Genomic DNA, 10,781 nt, shown 5'->3' on the forward strand with positions numbered 1-10,781 from the left:
CTACCTCAGATTTTTTTCAAAAGATGCATTATAATGAGCGTGGAGCTCAACGATCAGAGGCATGAGTGGGCGTTGCCAGCAGAGCAGGTGAGAAGGAGGGGAGCGAACAACTGTTGTCAGTTAGCTCACAAAATGAGACACAAACCGTGAGATGACGCATGATTTTTTAGTTTACAAAGTTAAAATTTAAAGAAATGAACAATAATTGAATTCCCTGCTACATTTGTCATTTGTAATTTCATATACACACAAACACAATTTATATCATTTTAAAGACAATCGGGTTTATATAAACACTATAAATTAGTACTTTTCCCTCAATCTTCCAGTCTGAATGCAGACTCAGTACAGCAGGTCTCTTGCCCTGCCTGTTTCAACCATTAGCCCTGCTGGTAAGCTGGAGGATTTAGGCAAACACAGCAGCACGGCGATGTGTCTAAATGTGAACGAACTCCACTGATGAAGGACAAAGTCTGCCATTCTCGCAATACTTGTACTGCTCTCCTGACTAAAATGCTTGCTCTACACAAACAGCTTTGCTGTATAGGCCCTGACAGGATCGTCGGGAAAAACATGCAACAAACCCCCTGGAGTATGTGTTTCCAGCAAACCCCCTGGAAACACGGACAACCCTTCAAGAATGGCTAAATACTGTGTGCTGTGGGTCGGTGGACGCGGTCTCACCCAGTCATCAACATAGGTTCTCACATCTTGGCACTGGCAGGTCTGTGTCTTGCCTTCGGAAAGCACGCGCAGTCATGAATAATTAAGAAGCCGGCTCTTCTCATAGGATAAGAAAACTCTGCTTTAAATAATGATGAAAAACGGACGCGTCATCTTTGCACTTGCAGTTTTGTGCTACATCACGGGTTTTGATCCTGCCCCAAAAATAATTTTAAACCTGGAAAACGAAATTAGCTGACAAAAGCTGAAAATTATCCAGTTTTCCCCACAATTAGAGCTAACAGGTCCTATCATTGTCTTAACTGATCACCACACACAAATTTGTTAAAATATCAAAAAAAGTACTCAAGGGTTTCTTGAACCTTTAATCAACCTCAGTCCCGATCAAAACTGCTAAATTGTTTAAAAAATTACAGGATTGTAACTCTTTAATTATCAAGTTCACAAATTATGTCAATGATTTGGTTAAAAAAACACACAAGATGAGGTATTTTCAAAAAAAAAAGTAATTATGGGCTGGATTTTTTACCTTTTATCAAAGTCTTGGACATGTGAATGATTAGTAACAACACTGGCTTTGATACATTGTTAAGTTTTAATTTTTCTCCCTAATTTACTGTTGGTGCCTGTTTTTACCTCATTGACTTCCATTTTAACCACATTTGATGCTCTTTGTTTTTGTTTACTCTATGTAGTTCTGAGAGCTGAGATGCGTATTTTGATTTTCTTAGACACATCAAGGTGTGTAAAGGTCACTCTCACATTCTCACCCACTCATAGACACACATTAACACACTTTAATTTGCTGTTATACTTCATATAAAATCCAGAAACTAAGATTTTTTTTTTCACTAGCCTATCTAAAGTGTCAATTGTGCTAACTGATGATCAACAGTACAAATTACACATTTTACCTCTTCCCAACAGGGAAAACCACCAATAATCAAAAATGCATTATTATATGGTATCATGGTTTTGAAATAAAATAATGGCTATAATGGAAGTCAATGGGGCAAAAACAGCTACTAACAGTGAATTAAGGAGAAAATTTTAAATAAATCAAAAACAATACACCAAGAGGCAATGTTGTTTCACTTGATAGTTTAATTTGTTTTTGTTTTTCTGTCAACTATTCATTGGATACCCCAGTTTCAAGAGACCACAGGGGAGGGGGGTGGGGGTATTTGAATTGATATGTTTCAATATAGTGTTTCTCAGCCTGTATGTCTTGTTAACAATTAATAAAGTAATAATAATAATAATAATAATAATAATAATAATAAAAAGGCAATGTTGTTTCACATGTACAAGACTTTGGAAAAAAAAAAAAAAAGATCCATTCCATAATTACTTATTTGTTTTATTAAAAATACGTCATTTTTTGTGAGTGTGTTTTTTTTTTTTTTTTCACCAAATTAGTGGCATTATTTATGATTTTGGCAATTAAAGAGATAAAATCCAGTGATTTTAAAGCAATTTGGTAGTTTTGATAAGGACTGAGGTTGATTAACAGATTTATGCAAAAAAAAAAAAAAATGAAAATAAAATGTTTACCTTTTGCAATGCATTTATACAGCGGTTTAAATTAGGGGACGTTTTCATTCCTAACATAACAAAAGGGTAGTAAATTTAACATTTTTTGTCACCAAAAATCCTTCCACTAGCTGAAACACAGGCGAGGCAGGTGCGCAGTAGGTAGTGCTGTCGCCTCACAGCAAGAAGGTCACTGGTTCGAACCTCGGCTCAGTTGGCGTTTCTGTAGTTTGCATGTTCTCACTGCCTTCCTGTGGATTTCCTCCGGGTGCTCCGGTTTCCCCCACAGTCCAAAAAACATGCAGTAAAGTTGAACTGGGTAAGCTAAATTGTCCGTAGTGTAAGAGTATGTGTGTGAATGTGTGTGTGGATCTTTCCCAGAGATGGGTTGCGGCTGGAAGGGCATCCGCTGCGTAAAAATTTGCTGGATAAGTTGGCGATTCAATCCGCTGTGGCGACCCTGGATTAATAAAGGGACTAAGCCGACAAGAAAATGAATGAATGAATAGCTGAAACACAGACATAGTTATGGCTAAATTAAGACTCAAAATCACCCCAGAGTGAATGAAAACATCCCCAACAGTACATCAAGGGTAAATACGGTGCATAAACAGTGCATGAAGAGTACACAAAAAAGTAATTCATGAAGAAACAGTAGAAAAACATTCACCAAGAAAGTCCCTTTCATCGATGCATCACAATTGCTTATAACATTTAATCGGCTAGATTTTATTTCTTATTTTATAATCAGTTATGTAGGCCTATTACCCTCTTCAAATGTTTAGATTTTGGGTAAAATGTCAAATTGTTTAATTTATTTATTACATGTGTGTGGGGGGTGTTACTATGAGGTTTTGCTATAGCTACATTATAAAACATTAAATGATATAATTAAATAATATTATGTGGTAGAAAACATATATCCAAATATTTACTTCGCTTACAAATGTCATCTCTTATTGTCTGTATGTCTCTAAAATGATATTCAAGTAATAAATATGCTTATTTAAAGGGGACCTATTATGCAAAAATATGTCAGCAAGCCTTTAAAGGCAAAAACATTGTTAATTACATATCAAGAAAAGGGAAAATCCTCACCCATTACTGATGATCTATTCCTTGTTAGCATAAACAGCCCTGAGTGAGAAGCAGCCTTCCACCATTAGAGTTTTCACTGGACCTGAATATAATTTCAGCGACTTACTGGCATTATAAACATGTAGTTTTAGGTTGCACAAATTAATATTGTAGTCTGCCTTCTTTTGACACTGTTTTGAGTCAAATCTTCAGATTTTCATACAGATAGCATTAGTTATTTATAGCTCTGCCCTCTTTTGAAAAAAAGCACAATCAAAATCCTAAAAGGGGACATTTCAAAGCATATATATAAATGTGGAGTCATCTAGGGACATCAGAGAATGATTTTCCATCTTGTAAAAAGGGAAATATTTTAAGTCCCCTTTAAATTATGAACATATTTAGTTATAGCATGCAATCTATCCAATCTACGTCCTCAAATGTAACCGGAAATTATTTTATTGACACTAATTAGGCACTGAATATGTCAGAAGGAATGGTCTGTATAAAGCAAATTAGTGTTTCTCTAGTAAAGTTTTGTATGCAATTTCGATAAAGAAAATTACATAAAAACTATGATACACTGTAACACTTCAAGGTTCAATTAGTTAATGTTAGTTAATATATTTACTAACATCAACAAACAATGAACAATACACTTAATGCAGTATATGTATTAAGTCAGGTCAAAGCAGCTGGTGGTCTTTCTAAGACTTTCATATTGATGGTAGAACTTTTATTGGCCGAGGACCACCCATGCAATGTAATCATTCACATTACATTTTATGGTTTAGAGTTGGTTAAATGCATTGTTAATGTCGCTTCAATGCCAGGATGTATTTTGTAAGAACAATATCTTTTAAACTACACATACTTTTAAAAACATGATGTTTAGTTACACTTAAACATTACGGCTTTTATTACCCCAAAAGGCATTTTGGCATTTCCAAACTTTCTAGGCATAATAAAACATTCATTTGTATGTGTTTGGCTTCATTTGACTACTGATTGATGTATTATTATTTTAATCATTCATTCAATTATTTATTGCAGATGCACTGTGCACATGGTTGATTATTGTTAATAATAATAATAATAATAATAATAAAAGTGGTAACATTTTAAATTATATAACAATTCTCACTATTAAATTTTGGCAACTGCCTGCCTGTTATTAAGATATTAGATGTTAATTTGTATTTATAAAATCTATGTTCTGCATTCAGTATCCCTAATTTTATACAAATACCTAAACATAAATTAATAACAAGAAGAAAATTAGTAGTTCATCATTCATTTATTCATTCATTTGTTTGTTCATATGTTCGTTCATTTGTTCGTTCGTTCGTTTATTCATTCATTCATTCATTCATTCATTCACTCATCTTTAGCTTAGTTCCTAATTTTTCTGGGGTCATCACAATGGAATGAAACACCATCTACTCTGGTATGTTTTACACAGCAGATGCCATTCCAGCCGCAATCCCATGCTGGGAAGCCAAATTAGTAGATTTTTTTTTTTTTTTTTTGCTAAAATTAATTGGTTTGTTAATAGCAAAAAGTATACCTTAAAATAATAAGTGTGACTAAATAAGTATTTGAAATTTACCTTGAAAAAAATCAATGCACAAACGCATTTTGTGAGAATCATCTTAAATCAACTTACTTTCACTCTAAAGAACTCTCATTCCTTAATCTTAATACCAAAATTCTCAAATTCTAATTTTAATAATCATCTATTCTTTTTTCTTTCACTAAACCACATTTGGGTGGATCTGACACAGCCTTACACACTCCAGCTGCCTCCAGGGTTCATGGAAAGTTCAAATTATTAATCATTAAATCAATTGTCTTCTGTTTTAACATTTTTCAATATAGCTTACACTTTTCAATATAGCTTTTAATAAAGCTTAAAAAATTATATATATATATATATATATATATATATATATATATATATATATATATATATATATATATATATATATATATATATATATATATATATATTATAAAAATAAAATATTTTTTGCTTATTTAAAATGAGTTGAAACAACACAACTCTTAAGATTTTTAGGGACAGCTTAATTGTTTTATGTTCAATCCACTTATGTTATAAGGCAACATTAAGGAATTGTGTGGAACCCAGTATTTTAGTGTAAAGATTAGACTAATAAAAACGCAAAGATTATTATATTTTACATGTCATTGTCTACATTGTCTATTATGTTTAATATTATAAAAGGTAATTCATTATAATAATACATAAGTTGTAAAAAACATTAGCCCTATCTATTATTACATAATTTTGTAATTTAATTATTTACCTGTACATGTTAAAAGCACTACATAAATGTCGGATTGATTCTTATTTTAAGCTGGTAATAAAATCCTCACACAGCAACCTATATAGTATCGGGTGTTCCTGCAGAGGGAGGGAGATGCGCTCATTCATAGAGTGCGGGAAAAAAAAAGTTTGTGAGGCTTGCGTGTTTGTGTCATTCTGCTCATCTCTTCTGACAGGAGCTTAACGCCGACTTAAATCAGGTAAGGCACTTTTAATTAATAGGTGGGAGAATGAATAATGCAAAGGATCGATCATTCGTTGCGCAATTCTTGATTTCAAAGTTCGTGTCACTGCTGTAAATCTCATCCATCACGCACTGGCACGGGCTTAATTCAGAGTTAAACGATGGCGTGTTAAGTCATGCCTCGAGAAACCTCATTTGTTAATCCTGATTAATCACTTTTTACAAACAGAAACATGTCAGTGCACCTGAAGTTGCGCAACTGCAAACACTTAAATGCTCGTTTCCTAAATAAAAAAAATACTAAGGGGATGTATGCATACTGACGCTTTTTTGAACCATGCTATAGTAAACTCCTACTGCGGTATTTCATGTGGTAAACCATCAAAAGTACAACACAAAAGTTATAGGGTAATTGTGTAGTAGTACTGTAGTTTTCAGAGACGTTTTACCACATGATTCTGTTGTAAAGAAAGTAATACTATAATATTCTTGTGGTAGTGTGTGCAATTGTTCATATTCCTGTAGTATTTACCACAGGTTTCTGTTGTGTATGTAATACTCCTGTAATATGCTTGTAGTGTGTGTGGTATTATTTTCTTATTTCTTAAGTATTTACCACAGGATTTTGTTGTTTATGCACTCCTGTAATATTGTGGTAGTGTGTGGTATTACTTTCATATAGTATTTACCACACTGTATATACTTTTATCAAATTTTAAAGCAACCAGCTGCAAGGAAATTTTGAGTCTATTAAGCTTCAGTGGTTGAAGTTGTGCTAAATTATTTTTTTAGGTTGACTGAAAAGGCTGTTTTAAGTCAAGTATACTTTACGGATTAATTTGGCACAACTTCAACCTCTGAAGCTTGATAAACCAGTTGCTTTAAAATTGTAAGCTTAACTCTTTTTTTTTTTTTTTTTTTTACTGAATGCTCAAATGAAGAAATCAAAATTTAAAGGCTCCCCAACTGATTTTTTTACTTTCATTGAACAAAGTTACAAACATGCAGTTAAATATATATATTTTTAGTAAATTCATCTCTGATCTCAAAAATATGTCTACCTAACTTACGATTTTAATCTAAATTAACAATTTGTGAGTTGGATTTTTGCACTGCACAGGATTTTGTTGTGTATATTATTTTTGTGGTAGTGTGTGGTATTACTTTCATATTCCTGCAGTATATACCACAGGATTATGTTGTACAGATTGTAATACCACTGTAATATTCTTGTGGTAATGTGTGATATTACTTCAACATTTCTATAGAATTACCACAGGATTTTGTGTTGTACAGATTGTAATATTCCTTTAGTATTCTTGTGATAGTGTGTGGTATTACTTTAACATTTCTATAGTATGTTGTGCTTTCTGTAGTACTTAGTGCTTTACAGTAAAGAGAAATGATATATAAAAACAGATTAAAATCCATGTACAAATTGCACTAAATGTCCACCATACTGTTAATTAAAAGCTTGTAATATATTGTATTGTAAAAGATCACATTTACTATAGTATTTGTTCATGTATTTACTTAGACTATTTCACCAGTTATTACCAGACTTTTTTTTTTAGCTTGTTGGCCTTTATATTACCCAAATTAATTCTAAATTAATCAAATTACTATATGATTAACTCAAATACAATATACCAATAATTATACTGATAATTTTAGAGGGTTAATTTTTTTAAATATCTTGGTTGCCCTTTATTAATAAGTTAGGATTATCAAATTTGTTTTTGTTATGCTTAATAGCAGAATAATGAGAGAGATATTTTTTGAGAAATATTTCTTGAAAGTCAAGTTAACATACAATAAGTTTATTATGCCTCTGAAAAAGCTCAATTTATTGTGTCAAGGTATTGGAAGTTTCTGATTGGCTAAATGACAACATTTGAGTTAATTGGTGGCACAACTGTTGAATAGTATTTAAAGAAAACCTCAAACACACTGCTTCCTTGAGTGAACACATGGGAAAATCAACAAGCCAGAATCAACAAAATAAGCCAGATTATAATTTGCAAAATTACACTGGGAAAAAGAATAATTTTTGTCCTGTGATCTGATGGAACTAAGATTGAACTGTTTGGTCATAATGACCAGTGTTACATTTGGAGGACAACGTGGAAAGCTTACAATCCTAGGAACACCATCCTAACTGTAAAGTATGGGGGTGGCAGAATCATGTTGTGAGGCTGTTTTGCTGAAGGAGGGACTGGTCCACTTCACAGCATAGATGGCATCATGAAGAAAGAACATTATGTAGAAATACTGAAGCAACATCTCAAGACATCAGCCAGGAAATTAAAACTTGGCCACAAACGGGTCTTCCAAACAGAACATGACCATAAGCATACCAAATTAGTTCAAATGTGCTTTAAGCCCAACAGAGTGAATGTTTTGGAGTGGACATCACAAAGCCCTTATCTTAATCCTATAGAAAATTTGTGGGCAGAGTTAAAAAAGCGTGTGTGAGCAAGAGCCTACAAATCTGTCTCAGTTACACAAATTCTGTAAAAGGGAATGGGCCAAAATTCCTGCAAACTATTGTGAGAAGCTTGTGAAAGGACACTCAAAACATTTGACCAAAGTTATACAGTTTAAAAGCAAAGCTAAAAAATACCAAGGAAATGCATGTAAACTTTTGACTGTCTAGAAATTAATAAAAAATTCTTTAAAAAACAACAACAAACAAACAATTCTTTCATTATTCTGGCATTTAGCAAATTTAAACCCTTCAGGTAATCCTAATGGACCTGAAGTAGTAAACGTTTCAACAATGGTTCAACACTAGACATTTAAAAAAAATGGTTTCGTTCTTTTAAGTGTATGTAACCTTCTGGTTTCAACTGTATTTTAAAATATAAATACAAACTTTTTTATTGCAAGCAATTAATCGTACAATCAGCAAGTTATTTTTGAAATAATGATACTAAAATAAAATAGGATTTGAATATAATGTCATCATACTACAGTTAGCATGTTATCAAAGGGGACTTTTTATAGTGATAGCAAACATCTCAGTAGTATTACAGTGAAATAATTCAGTTAAACTTTATTTAGTGTGTTAACCAGGCTGGATGGAGGAGTGAGTGTATTGTGAAGGTTTGAGCTCTTCTCAGGCACATGAGAAAGAGGAGGTCGTTCAGGGCAGGGGCTGCAGTTTGTTCTCTGAAGTTTGGCTATTCAGGCTGCTGCAGCTTTTCACAGAGAAATAGGTCGAACCTCTTTTCATTGTGACCCAACTTGACTGGGAGCAGATAATTGGCAAATCCAGAGATACTCAAATACCCTGCTGAGAGCTTAATATCAGACACAAGCTTTGCATGGGCACCACAAACACACTGCGATACCAATAGATAAGTTACAGTTTTCCTCCTCTTTTAAGCAGCAGGAACATTTTAGGAATGGGATTTGAGATGAAAGAGGTAATCTGCACTGTAATACAGTTTTAGATTCTTCAATCTAAAGTGTGCTTCAGGTGGTAAAATCTCATTTGAATATTGGTCAGAGATATGATTTGATATTACTCACTGAAACTGGATGCATTAGTTTTAGTTTTACACCAACAAATATCAGAAATGTAGTCATAATGATAGCATTTTTTAGACAGTACATTCGTTCAGTCATTTTTCTTCAGCTTAGTCCCTTTATTTATCAGCGGTTGCCACAGTGGAATGAACTGTCTTATACAGTAACAAGAAACCAGATTAAATTCCAGTAAGATAAAAAATAAAATGTAATAAAATAAAAACATGGTTGAAATAATGGTTCTCAGTCATTTACTCTAACTGATTTGTATGCAAAAACAACACACATATCACAGCTTGTCATATTAAACTATTTAAAAAAAAAGAGATTAAGTTATCATAGTACGTTTTCGTATATTTAAAATGTTAAAATAGTTATTTTTTTCATTACAATAACTTATATTCATATTTTTTGTGCTCTGTCTTTAAATAAAGCTTAATATTTTTTGATTATTGTGATTTTTTTATTTCAATTTTTTATTTTTTTTTTAATAACACATTTTATTAAGAAAAGAAAAAAAATTTAACAACACTTTAGTGTACAAATATGTTTTGTTTTAGTTTATGATCATAAACTGTAAATAAAATATGGACGTAGTATCTGTGATGTTACCCATAAGTTTCCGAAGAGCTCGAATGAAGCTACAAGTAGGAGTGGTCAACCGTCCCCATTTTATTTGTGGATTATCACGCCGACCAGGGGTAACCAAAAATGGGCAAAGAGGCAGGGCATGAGCAGAGCTACAGATGCCTGCTATCATTTTGATTGGGGCTTTTTTTGGGGAGAAACGCTTAATACTTCATTACCTGCAACTCGTTTGTGTTCTGACCAATTGTGCTTGGTTGTACACTATGTCAAAGTGTTTAGACTTTTAGAACCACAGTTGTAAAACATTGAGCCACTAAGCATTGTTCTTATGATGTTTTATCTACTGGAGGGAAACGCAAAATACTTCCAAATACTTCAAATATAGTCTGTGTGAGTAAATGCAAGGCTATTTTTTAAAAATCCAGGCATAAAACTGTATGACAACGCTTCAGATAACTGTTCTATAGCCTAGAGCTAATCAATCTGTCAGATTCCGAAGTGCATTCAAGTTCTAAAGTAAAGCATAAATGATAAATTATCTTAAATAAATAAATACATTCATAGATAGGATATAAAAGTATATAAGAATTTCACTCACCTTGGTGAATGCCACTTGAATGGTTTATGAGCACAACTAAGTGCACACAGCATGCCATATCATCTGATGATTGTAAAAAATAATTCCAAAAAGCAACTAATTGTGTAAAAGCCCATAAAACAACACAAAAATACAATGTATATGCCGAGTTCAGCGGCTAATCAGCTGGAATCAGCTGAAGTGCGTGACGGTGACCAGCGAGACCTAGTTGTCACTCAAGTCGTCATGCCCTTAATTTT

General features: G+C 32.8%; 1 protein-coding gene across 5 annotated transcripts in view; it reads left to right on the plus strand.

Annotated features, from left to right (window-relative positions):
* The first annotated feature begins 5,791 nt into the window (after positions 1-5,791).
* Positions 5,792-10,781, plus strand: part of chl1a (cell adhesion molecule L1-like a) — a 163,424-nt gene continuing 158,434 nt past the window's right edge. For all 5 annotated transcript variants that reach the window (XM_087306005.1, XM_087306007.1, XM_087306011.1 and 2 more), the window contains exon 1: positions 5,792-5,841. The gene's annotated coding sequence lies outside the window, so the exon portion shown is untranslated. The remainder of the gene's footprint in view (positions 5,842-10,781) is intronic.

Source organism: Danio rerio, chromosome 23 (assembly GCF_052040795.2).
Source record: "Danio rerio strain M-AB ecotype USA chromosome 23, GRCz13ab, whole genome shotgun sequence".
Lineage (NCBI taxonomy): Eukaryota > Metazoa > Chordata > Actinopteri > Cypriniformes > Danionidae > Danio > Danio rerio.